This window comes from Mytilus galloprovincialis, chromosome 4, assembly GCF_965363235.1.
Source record: "Mytilus galloprovincialis chromosome 4, xbMytGall1.hap1.1, whole genome shotgun sequence".
In the NCBI taxonomy this organism is placed as follows: domain Eukaryota; kingdom Metazoa; phylum Mollusca; class Bivalvia; order Mytilida; family Mytilidae; genus Mytilus; species Mytilus galloprovincialis.
In genome coordinates this window covers 36,896,514-36,909,649 of record NC_134841.1, presented here as the reverse complement: position 1 = coordinate 36,909,649, position 13,136 = coordinate 36,896,514, and positions in this window count along the sequence as shown.

Here is a 13,136-nt window from a genome sequence, read left to right as displayed (position 1 = left end):
ACAAATGCATATTTAACAGGTTATTATTATTTTATATTGTACCCAACAATGTTATAATATAGTAATTGCAATATAAATAATCAAGGCATGTGTCTTATATCAAAAAGTAATTAAAACATGTAGTTAAATTAGCAATATATATTATACTGTTACAGATTTGGAACATTAATCGATGTAGAAATATCTTAATATCGAGCGGTCTTAATTAACTTGATGAATTACCTGTTTTCATTATTTATCAAAAATGTAGTATGGTTTGATGTGTGATGTAGTTAAGTTTTCTCATTGAAAATAAATTTTATAAAAAAAAAAATGGATTACGATATGATGTTTTATCCTCAAAAACTAAGTATGGGATTGTATAGGAATCAACCTATCCATCTCACCATAAACATTGTCAAAGAAACTACACGCTGAAAGGATTTTAATAAATCCTTTCATAATGGTAGCTTAAGCCGTATGAAGATGGTTTAGTCAGAGTGAATGTCATCACAGCAAGTGTCAGGGATTTCCATGAAATCATTTCACACATGGGGCATACTCTACAAAGATATCAATGAGAAAGCGACACTTTTTGTACTACAGTTATACGGAGTTTGATATTTTTTGACATAGGAATACTAGTAAGTGGTCTAAAAATGTAGCTCATCCCACAGTACTTGTATTATCAAAATGTATAAGTATTGCAATACAACTTTTTTTTAAAACATTAACAAAATATTGACGCCATTGTTTTTACAAAGTAAATCAATAGATTTTTTTTAGAAAAAAAACATCGGCGTTCAGTTCAAATAAGTCAAATTAAAATAGTCTAAATGCCCAACCGTCTGAAAACATAATGATAGAGGGTATTCTGTGGTGTTATGTAACATCCTCATAAATTGCTTCAAATTAATGATAGAGATGATGTTTGGTAACATTTGATCATATAATGACGCTTCTGCTACCATGATTTTGTTTGTAATAAAATGAAGCCAGTAAGAGGTTTAAATGATCGAATCATTTGAATGTGTCTTTACTTTATGACATTTATATACTCGCTGTGTTGAAGCCCCATTGTTGGCTTTCGTCTGTTTTCTGCTCTTTGGTTGGGTTGTTTTCCTGTTGACACATTCCTGATTTCCATTCTCAATGTTATACTGCAAAAAGTACATGGTAACACGGAGACAATAAAAGCATAGTAAAAGAATACAGACACAAATTTGATTAATACTAGGAAAAGACGAACTGATAAACAGACAGACAACAGCCATCAAACCACTACAAATAAAAGTAAAGAATGAGCAACAACTACTGGAGCAAAAACGGAAAGGTGTGACGTTCATGTTCTACGAGAAGAAATCTCCGTCTTGCTCCTTGCAGACGGCCAGTCGAAGTCAGTGAAGTTCACGCCAATGAAAATATGATGGGATGAACAGTTCTTCGGTATAATAATCACCTCTGCAATAACACTTATTGAAAGCACAAAATGATATAATAGAAAAGTTTTAATATTCTTTTATTGTTATTTCTTTTAACAGTGCTAGAAGAGATATAAATACATGGTCAATTTTGATCAGGTTTTGCAAATCGCTAAATAATAAGAGTAAATAGTCAACATACGTGTTTATAAAGATAACACACTAGAAAAAGAGCTTTGCAAACATCACCTCGCAAAAAAAAACCAGAAAATCCTCTGTAACATTTGTGAAGTGTTCTTGATAGAGCTAAATCAGTCAAAGAATAAAAAAAGCTGTCTTTACTTTCTACCGACTTGACATTTCTATTCTGTCGATTATAAAATATTATCTGGGAAACATGTTCTTCGCACTGAAGTTGATATTAAAAGCCTGTTATTTAATGGTTTTCGTTTCCTGTTATATTTTAATTAGAGTTTTGTTATACATGTTTCGGATTATGGTTGGGATTGTTCTACATTTTGTCGTGTCAGGTTTTTTTTATAGCTGACTGTACGGTATGGGTTTTGATTGTTGTTGTAAGTCGGAAGATGACTTATAATTGCTTACATTATATATTCCCTCAGCCTCTTTGTGTTGCCTTGATTTTTCTTCTTACGCGATCTATGAGATTTTGACATTGGTAAACTACTATTTTCATCCACATCATTTGATAGACAATGTCTCACTGGCAATCATAAAACACATCTAGACACGAACGAAAGAATCAGTGGTTCCCAAAATTTAATACTTAAAAAGATGAAACATTTCTTTTTTTAAATCTCTTACATTATAGCATTTGTATCGCCTAGAAAACTGGACAAACGGATACAATATATTTATTTTCAACCTGAGAAGTGGATTACATGAAAGTAAAAAGCGCTTGAAGTTTCCGTACGACGTGTATTTGTATTCAGTCAACTTCGATAAGTAACTCATTCACTGGAATAATGATACGAGTTAACACTTGGGCTATGAAATTGCTCTAAACTATATGTAATACAATTATAAAAAGAAAAGAAGGGGTCAGCGGGCATTTTTTTTAATGGCACTACATCTTGCAAAAAGCGAATTTCGTATTTAATAAAATTTCTATATTTATGAAAATGTGAAGCTGTTTTCAGAATGAAATGCATGGATTAATGTGAACAACTGAGAGGAAATCGAAAATCAAAAAAGATATAGGACTTACAACAGAATAAAAAACAAAATGGCTGCATAAAATTTGTTCAGAAGATGATAGTGAATGATAGAATGTACAAAAAGCATCGTTTAAAAAAAGTTTGGCAGTTGTTGATCTTAACGAATACAAACGATGATTTATGTGAACATCAAAAGTAAAATGACCAGTATAATCATCAGTAACATATGTTTTACTCTGTCAGGTGAACAGAAGCTGTCCATTTCCGTTACTTAGTATGTATTGAAGTACTTACCTCGTTACCTTTATGTTTTACAAGTTGTCATATTTGATTTTCTGTTTTCTCTGTATTTGAAGCATACTTACTATCAACAGGTTAGTAGTCATAAATGATTTTAGTTCAATAACCGATTTCTTCTTTGAGAATGATATACCGAACAACAAGAATTGATGCGTTGGTGAAAATGTTTCAAGGCTGTATGGTGATTCTCTAAAAACGTCTAAGTGAAGCGAATAATTTGGCATTTGATAACAATTAACCTAAACCGATTTGATAGATATTACGTCATGCGTTAACATTTTCACTTTTGCACAAGGGTTTACAATTACACGAACAAGTCTTTACTGGGATGTTTGTTAAGAATTATCATCAGTATATATTTTCTCAGATTGAATTGTTTACTACTTTGCAAAATGAAGATTTCACTTTGTTTTTTTTTCAAAAACACGAAACAAAATATGGGTCATCCTGCTTTTTCAAGCCCCAAGTCGTGCAAAATTGCTCTAATTTGGATAGATTTTTCATGAAATAAAGACATTTGTGTGTTTGAAAAGAAATCCATAAGACATAATTTTGAAATGAAATATTAGAAGAAAGGTTTGATATTATGCTTTTAGAAAATAAAAAGAAAAACAAGTATCACCAAACTTGAAAAAAGTAAAATCACAAAGATACTGAACTCCGAGAAAAATTCAAAACGGTAAGTCAGTAATCAAATGGCAATGCCAAAGCTCAAACACATCAAACAAAAGGATAACAACTATTATGTATTGCTATAATTAGAAAAATAAATTGTCCTTATCATTCCAGCATAAAAAAAAAATATTATAAGAGTTATCTCCCCTTAAAGGGCCAAGTTGGAAAAAATTTATTCCAAAAAACACAATTGGCTATGCGTGTCCACATTTAGATTAATTCAATAAATCACGTTTCTTAGGGATCATAGCGGTAATTATTCCCAACCTTTGCAATTGTTGTCATTTATTCAGTTTTGTTTGATGACATAATTGTCCATCACTGTCAGTTGTATAATGCTTTATAATATTCTGAATAAATGACCTTTTTCACAAATCTTGAGTTAGATATTCTGCAAATGAACTCGCATCATTGGTTTCCATTTTCATGTCTTTATTTGGACAAGAAGAAAAATTTAGCTGACAAAAATCACGTTTGTGGTTTTTTTTTATAAAAATCAACAATCTTTCACATGAATTGCATATCTGTCTAAAGTTTGTAGATTTATTACAAAGAACTATTCTGACAGTGAACTGCTACTAGTGTACACAATCCAAGATGGCGATATGCAGTGAATCTACCTTTAACAGCGAACTAATGTGGTAGTAAATATATTTATTGTTTAGAGTGTTTGATTTACTGTCTTTGTTTTAATTTACTAGCAAAGTGTTTTTGAAATCATTTCTCTAATGTATTTGCTAGAAGTGGTTTTCTGGCCAACATATTTCTCAGTCTATTACATCTGAAAGAAAGTTAAGAGACACAAAGCACAACACAAAAAAATCATTGCATAAATATTACAAAAACACCTGTGACCAACAAAGATTATTCAATTGAGTTTAACGGTGATTAAGTGTGAAGATATATTCTATGACGGGTTTATGATTTTACCAATCCTAAAAGCATTCTTCTTTCAACAACAACTTTTATTTTTTATGACCTGTCGCGTAAAGAATATGCATCTACCTATGCATATTTGTTATGATGTGTTGTTTCATGGAATTTATTCAAAATACTTTATTAGTTGATTGATGAATTGTGTTTTACAGATGCGAATGCTGCAGACGCTGAGTACTGTTTAATTATAAGATCTTATAAATACAATCATAACTGAATATTTACGCTTAGTAGCATCATATATTTGATAACTGTAGTCATTAGTTTTTTATGTACTGTTTAGAGGTGTTTATATATCCCAACTCGTTCGGTTTGCCCGTGTGTGTTCGGATGTCATAGATTTTAACGAACGTAATCAATGCATCAGTGGGAAATTGTTGTGTCAGGGATTTCGATACCATAAATTACTTAAAACTTTTACTAAATTCTTTCATAGATACAAAGATTTGATAAGTAAATTTGGCTATACCTGTAGAAAACTTTTCACATCCTAAATTTTATGGTAATATTGTACTTAAAGCGAGGAAATCACTATGTGACCCGTGTTATTAATTGTATTTTGGCTTTTAACTAGCTATCAGTAACTGCAAGTACTCTCAAATCGTATTTTCTTGTTAATTCGACCTGTTGATACTGTTTATAATGCTTTTTTGTTATTTTATATTTATATGAATCTTGTCTATATACCAGCTTTGATTATTTGAAATATCTTCTCAGTTTCACTTCTTCTTACTACATTTGTATAAACTTCAAGATTTATCTGTATTTTTTTAAAAACCGTTTTTTTTTTTTCTAAAGTGAATATTTTCGAAGGGTTAAATATTTCGCAGTGGTGTCTTGCCATGGCTTTGTTTGGACTTGTTTGTTTGCTTTTTGGCCTTGAATGTTTGTTCCTAATATTATATTAACTGTGCATTTGCATTCAGATATCGCAGATCAAATTTATTCGTTCATAGTGTATTAATGTACGTTTTTTTGATTGAGTTAAGCCTGCCAATTGATATTTTATCGTGTGTTTTTCTATGTTGTGATGTCATGCTATTGTTCCAGAAAAAGTTAGAAGGTTTGGGTCCATGAAAACGTTTAATCCCGCTGCAAATGTTTGCACCTGTCCTAAGTCAGAAATCTGATGTAAAGTAGTTGTCGTTTGTTTATGTAATTTATATGTGTTTCTCGGTTGTTTTTTGTTTTTGTTTTTGGTTTATATATATGTATATATATATATATATATATATATATATATATCAGTCTAAAGATTTGCACAACGGTACTGATATAAGATGTTATAATACGAAAATGTTGTTATTAAATCGTGCTGACAAATATTTAGGCTCAACAAATGGCCTTCTTCAAGTGTCACAAGTTTTAACAATACTGATTTTTATGTTAATTCCTAAATTACTGTTCAGTATTGTTAAAACTTGTGACACTTGAAGAAGGCCATTTGTTGAGCCGAAATATTTGTCAGCACGATTTAATAACAACATTTTCGTATTATAACATCTTATATCAGTACCGTTGTGCAAATCTTTAGACTGATATAATTTTTTCCTTATCTGCATAGTATCGCCTATTCTAGACGATCCGGTACATAGTAAATTTGCTGGTTGGTCGCTTTTATAGACTTTTATATATATATATATATAGATTAGACCGTTGGTTTTCCCGTTTGAATTGTTTTACACTAGTAATTTTGGGGCCTTTTATAACTTGTTGTTCGGTGTGAGCCTAGGCTCCGTGTTTAAGGCTGTACATTGACCTAGTATAATGGTTTACTGTTTTTTAAATTGTTATTTGGATGGAGATTTGTCTCATTGGCACTCACACCACATCTTCCTATAGCTATTGTCCGTCTTTATTTCGTCTTTCGGTTTTTGTCTTGGAATTGTCTGTATATGCTAATCCATACTTTTTAATGCTCCCTTTGTATCGTTTAATTTTTTAAACAGAGGTCGATGCAGCATTATGTATCAACTTTAATCCAATAGGGCATTAAGCGAACATTAATTGCCAGATTTTTTCCCTTGAAGTTTGATATTCCTGCATTTTTTTCTACGTTAATTTTTAACTATACCAACTCATAGAGTCTGGGTATCTCATCTTTCTTGCAAACAATCATAATTGAAGAGATGGATTATAGTTTAAGAATCACTTCCCTTTTCACCACGAATGTGACATACCGAATTAGACTATTTACCAGGTTTATAATAACATGAGCAACACGACGGGTGCCACATTTGGAGCAGGAACTGCTTACCTTTCTGGAGCACCTGAGATCACCCCCAGTTTTTGGTGGGGTTAGTGTTGTTTGGTCTTTAGTTTTCTATGTTGTGTCTTTTGAACTATTATTTTTCTGTTTGTCTTTTTTTAATTTTTAGCCATGGCGTTGTCAGTTTATTTTCGATTTATAAGTTTGACTGTCCCTCTGGTATCTTTCGCCCCTCTTTTTTCGACAGTCGATTTTGTAGTTTCCAATGGAACTGAGAACAAAAAGTATACTATAGATATAAGTAATTTAGGAATTAACATAAAAATCAGTTCCTAAATTAGATATAACCGCTGTATGAAAAAGACTTAAATATTGTTCGTGAAAATTAACCTACATTCGCCACTTTCTTGCACTTTTTCTGACAGAGAATATAAGACCTCATTCTGCAGAGCAATCAAATTGAAACACGCAATCATGCAACAAAATGATAGATGTTATATAACGATACCATGTACTTTCAGTATAAATCAAATCCAGAGTAGTCAAGAACAGTTTTTAATAAAAATTGCGTCATTCGTTTAAAATAGTTAAGATAATACTGTAAATAATAAGGAATTGGATCACCCTTTTCCACAAGACAACATTTAGATTAAGTTAACGCAGACTTGTTGTCAATCGAAAATCATTCCATTTCTACAATTCTTCAATTTCATTTACGTTCTTTTGTATGTAATTGTCAAATAACTCAATAATTCTGATATAAATAGATTTCCTACCAATTTGCGAGCTTTGATACTGTAATCTAACCTAAGAGGGACTTTAATTTCTTTCCTTTGACATTTCCATTAATTGTTTGGTCCGATCTATTGTGAAGGAAAGTCGAAAATAAATAAATGGAAATGGAAGTTAGAACTTCTGAGATTGGGTAAATTCAATCAATCAAGGTTATAATGGAGCAAATGGGGACACAATGAAATAATTTGCAATGTTCATAATATAAGTGGCTTTACAAGAGCGGTTAAGAGATTTTATATAGAATTAAATATTTGCCTCTAGATACTTTAAATTTGGTAAATCTAGAGATCGATAATTAGTTTTTAGAAATCCTAATTGGCACCGAAAGGGTCAAATTGCTAAAGAAAAGGGCATTAATTTGATTTACTTCCAATATTTTGCTACAGGCTTTTTCATACCAAATTTGTTCCATGCAAATTAATGGTATTATGAATGGATTAATGCTATGCTTCTGTGAAGATGGAATTAACTGGTTATAATTAACACTTGTAAGATCGGAATTACCGCTCGTTATGACGACATTTAGTCGAAATTAAAATGTCATTCGGCAACAGTTTCTCGATATGTAGTTTACTGCCATCGCTAATATCGTACATGAAGTTTTATTTATTGCAGTTTGTGTTTACTAAGCTGTTGCTATTGTTCTCCTTTTTTTAAATAACCGTTGACAACCTGTGCGAGTAGAACTGGTGCTGGTTTTTTTTTTAATCGGAAACTTCACCATTTCAAACATATTATTAACTTTAATCTAAACGGATATACATAGAAAATGTAGTTTCAATCTTAACAGTTTCATACTGTATTGTTTTGAGTACGAATGTACTCTTCTAGATGTCATAAGTCTTTAACTAGAACGTTGTCGTATTACCGCTTTCATGACATATCGTTTTATTCACATTCATATATCTTCATTCCAACTAACAAATGAATCTTAATGACTCCAAGCAATCTTTATTCTGTTAAGACGTGCTAAGCAGAACGAATAAAATAAGTAAAAGAAAACGTCCTTGAAACAGAATAATCTTTTATATGAAATAGGATCAAAGGTTTACTTTTCACAATAGCAATAAATTATTATATATTATTCTTACGGAAGATGACAGGGTTTTTTGAATTTGAGGGAACAAAAACAATATTGTAACAAAAATATCGCACTCCAAGGAAAACTCGAAATGGAAAGACCTTTCTCAAATGGCAACATCAAAAGCTCAAACACTCCGAACGAATGGAAAACAACTGTCATATTTCTGACATAGCATTTCCTTATGTAGTAAATTGAAGATTGAACCTGGTTTTATAGCTAGCTAAACCTCTCACTTGAATGACATTCGCATAAAAATGATATTAAATTGACAACATTGTGTGCACAAAACAAACAGACATAAAATGTAAAAAAACCAAATGGGGATGTAGCTGTCAACGTTATGTTATATATAGTCCTAATAACTATAAAAAAAAATATGTGAACAAAACAAAATGGCACATAGACAAAGCACATATTAAACAAACAGAAAAGACAAGAATAAAAAAAAAAAATGAAAATTGTACAAAACATGTAACACAATGGTTGGATGTATAATACGGAGCCATGCCCAAAACAAAATACCAAAAAAGAGCGGGCATCATTGAAGAGACATTGTTTGTCGAAATGCGCATATCGTGCAGAATAGTTGGTACCGTTTATATTATTAATCTCTCCTTATGAGTTCATTCTAAAAAATGTCAGCCGTGTTATGAACACCTATTACAAGAGTTTGAGTTCTTCTAATAGTACATTGTAAGTCCTTAATAACTTTCAAGTTTGGTCATTAAAGACGAGTTCATCAAAAAGGATGGAAGATACTTAATAAAGAAAGTAACATAGCATGACTTGAAGATCACCATAAACAGAAGATTTGACAAATTATCTTTAATAATATTATATAATTTGAAAAGGCGTTATTCATTCGAATACTACAGTGAACAGTTAATAAATAGTCGTGTTACAAAGCTTATTATCAAGCACAATTACAAACACAGCAGTATTTAGATTAATGACGCTTAAGTATATGAAGCTCTTTTCACAAATTATTTGACAACGAAAATTGATCGTATTACTAAGTTATACTGGAATGTTTAGAACTGACGACAATTTTTTCTAGTAAATTTTTTGTGAAATGAGTCGTTAGAATAATATATGCGGTCATATCAAATTGTTTTTTTACGGAAGCGTATTAGCGCCACACATTTTTTTTTATTTTTCTTCTTATGCGGTTTGCGTTGTAACGCAAACCTTTGTGATATAACGCAAACCTTTGCGATATAACGCAAACCTTTGCGTTATAACGCAAACATCTTTATTTCAATTATTCATTAAGTTTTGTATATATGTCCGTCTGTCATTCATTTCGGATGTGATTTACTAGTAGATAAAAAAAGAAACATACATACAAGGCCAAATCATTATACATGTAATAAATATGCATAGGAATAATGGAATAATTGAAGTGCAATTATACATAAATTAAGACTGATTTGTGCATCAGAAAAGTATATAATTTAACAAGAAAATAGATATAGTATATAGTCATATTAAAATTGAAAGATCAAAAATAATGTCATACAATTGTGAAACCTCCAAGTCAAATAGACAAAATGATCTTTCTGCTTTAAAATGAATTATTAATAAGGAAACATTTTTTTTAAATCTCAGAATATGATCAAGATTCTTTGATAGAAAGTCATTGAATTTTCATTTCAATATAATGAAGTATTTTTAAGATGCTTGGGTAGCAATTTGAATAGAGAGAACATAATTTTATTAATAAAACATCTTCATTCTATACATTTATTGCCAAAGGGTAGCTTGTTTGAATGTAACCTAATTTCTTAGGTATAACCTCAATTTACTCAATTTTCTTTGTAATATATATACTAGTAGTAACTTGGATATCGTTTTTGGGGACCTTTATAGTTTGTTGTTTAGTGTGAGCCAATGCTCCGTGTTGAAGACCGTAATTCGGCCTATGATGGTTTACTTTTACGAATAGTGACTTAGATGGAGAGTTTTCTTATTGGCACTCATACCACATCTTCTTATATTATTCTGCTCATTATTAGTCATTGATATGATCTAATTATTCAAGCAGTTTACTTTGCAATTACTACAAAGGTGATAAATTTTATTATATCCAGCCTCCTCCATTAACTACTGTTTCCTTTGAATCTTAAATAAGAAATAAGATAAAACAAATGTTTGCGTTGTAACGCAAAGGTTTGCGTTATAACGCAAACATAGGAAGAAAAATAAAAAAAAAATGTGTGGCGCTAATACGCTTCCGTAGTTTTTTGCTTGGTCGTGCTAATTTATTCGTTTTCTTTTCTGTTTCAGTATCAATACTTTCTGACAACTGATTACGTTAACGATTAAACGTTTATTCTTTGAACATGACCACAAACCTAGATAAAAGAGTCAGGTTTGACAACTCATTAACAAGTTTAAGACTGCCAATTGTTTACGTTCATTTTAAAGTCACACTACGTCTGTGTCTAGACAAGTATCTGTAAAGTAGGACTTCCTATCGAAATCCTTGGTTTTACAATGATATTTTCTTATTTTAAAGCTTCTAATATATATATCTTCCATTTTTGTTTTAACGTTCTAAAACTGAAAGATATTTAAATCTTATAGCTGAGAGAACACTGTGTTTGCACACTATGTACGTATAACATTGATTGTACATGTATGTAAAACAAAATTTCTTAATAAAGATCAGATATAGCCATGCATGGTGATTATAGTTCAACTTCATATGCCCTGTACTATTAGGCAGGTGTGGTATAATTGTTGTTGAGACTAAATTGATATAAATGCAAGCATCGGCCTCAGTAGGCAACCACATTACCCAAACTCATACCGTATAGAAAGCTATAAAATACCTTGTCATGACAAAATAGAAAGCAACTAAATCGAGAAAACCAACGTCCTGTTTTTGTTTACGAAAACGAAATACGAAAAAACAATATAACAGACAGAAACCAACAACAACAACTGAAACCATGCTTCAAACATGGGACAGGAACATGCAGAATGTGGCCGGGTAAGACATGCTTGTGATCTTACAATCCCCAAACCCCTTCAATCTGGGATGGCGGTGTAACATGACAACATTTGAACAAACTGTCACGCACAATCGAAAAATGCTTGACTAATAAGATTGACACAAAGCATAAAACACCACTATGACTAACAAAAAGACTAAACACTATAAGTACTAGCAAATATAAAACACTAAATCGTTTTACATAATACGAATTGGGACGAAAGCCGGAAGGGGTAATCATATGGTCTAGAAGGTTCCACAATGACGATCACAATTGGCAATAACTAAAAATTTTATAACTTGAAATCAATAAGTTAAAGATTGCTAGTATTACTAAAGAAAATTTGATTGTATAAAAGGGAGAGGTTGATTAAAAAAAAAAAAATAAGACAAATTTCTTTCATAGACCAGAGAACGAGGATGAAGATAGCTATATGACTATATTAACCTACAATTTTTTATGACAGTTTGTGAAAATTTTAATCTTCAAAGAATGACAACAGATTAAACAAAATAACATGTTTACTGACAATGTATATATGTGTAGAAGTAAAAATTGTCAAACATAATCTTCTTGAAAGTTTGTGACAATATTTTCTTTAATCCTGAAAGTTTAATTATTTCAGGGAAACATGGGAAAATCGACTTTTCTAAAAGACCTTTTCCAAAGGATTGCAATTTTAGTCATTTTGCTTTTTTGCTATGACAGTTTATGGTCGACTTTTGGGATTGAACGTCCCTTTGGTATCTTTCACCTGTCCTTTAGACATTATGTAAATTAAATAATTCCCAGTAAAGATCATGAATCTCTTTTTACGACTTAATAAAAATAAAATTCTGAGAAGCATTTCGAAATACGAAGTAAATTTCAATTAAATCTCTGTATTGTTAATGCGAACTTTGCAGTGAATTACTTATAAAGAACTCTAAATTTTGTACGATTTGTTTCTTTGGTAACATCTTATTAAATTATAAGTCAAATTTGATTTAAACTAATCAAAACTTTTGAATAAATCAACAAACTTTATTAGTATCCATTAAATTCGATAAATGAATTTCCGCTTTTTGCATTTTTAATTGCTCAAAGTTGCTCAAAGTTTTGAAATTCAAATAAAAAAATGTATTCTGATCACGATGCTTTCAATAATTTCCTTTCGTGTATTGAAATCAATTAGAATCCTGAGAAATATTTTGATTAATGTACTTTCTTGTATTGACATTGCAACAAATTAAATGCAATACACATAAGCTGTCTTTATTGAAAATAAATATGATTTATCATTTGTTTTAATTTAATTATTAAGTATCGTCGTTCAAATATTAAACCAGAATAAAGTTACAATCTCAAATAAAATGTAATAAAATGATAATGAACACGAAATGCCAATGACGTACATTTGTACTAAGCAATAGTTCTATTTCTAAAATAGAAATTAAAAGATGTACCAAATGAGTTGTACCTTAAACGAAAAACATGATATTCGAAAACAATACAAAAGGATGCATATTTGATACCTTATCCATTCGTTTCAGATAACCACCCAGAATGAAAAATTAAAAA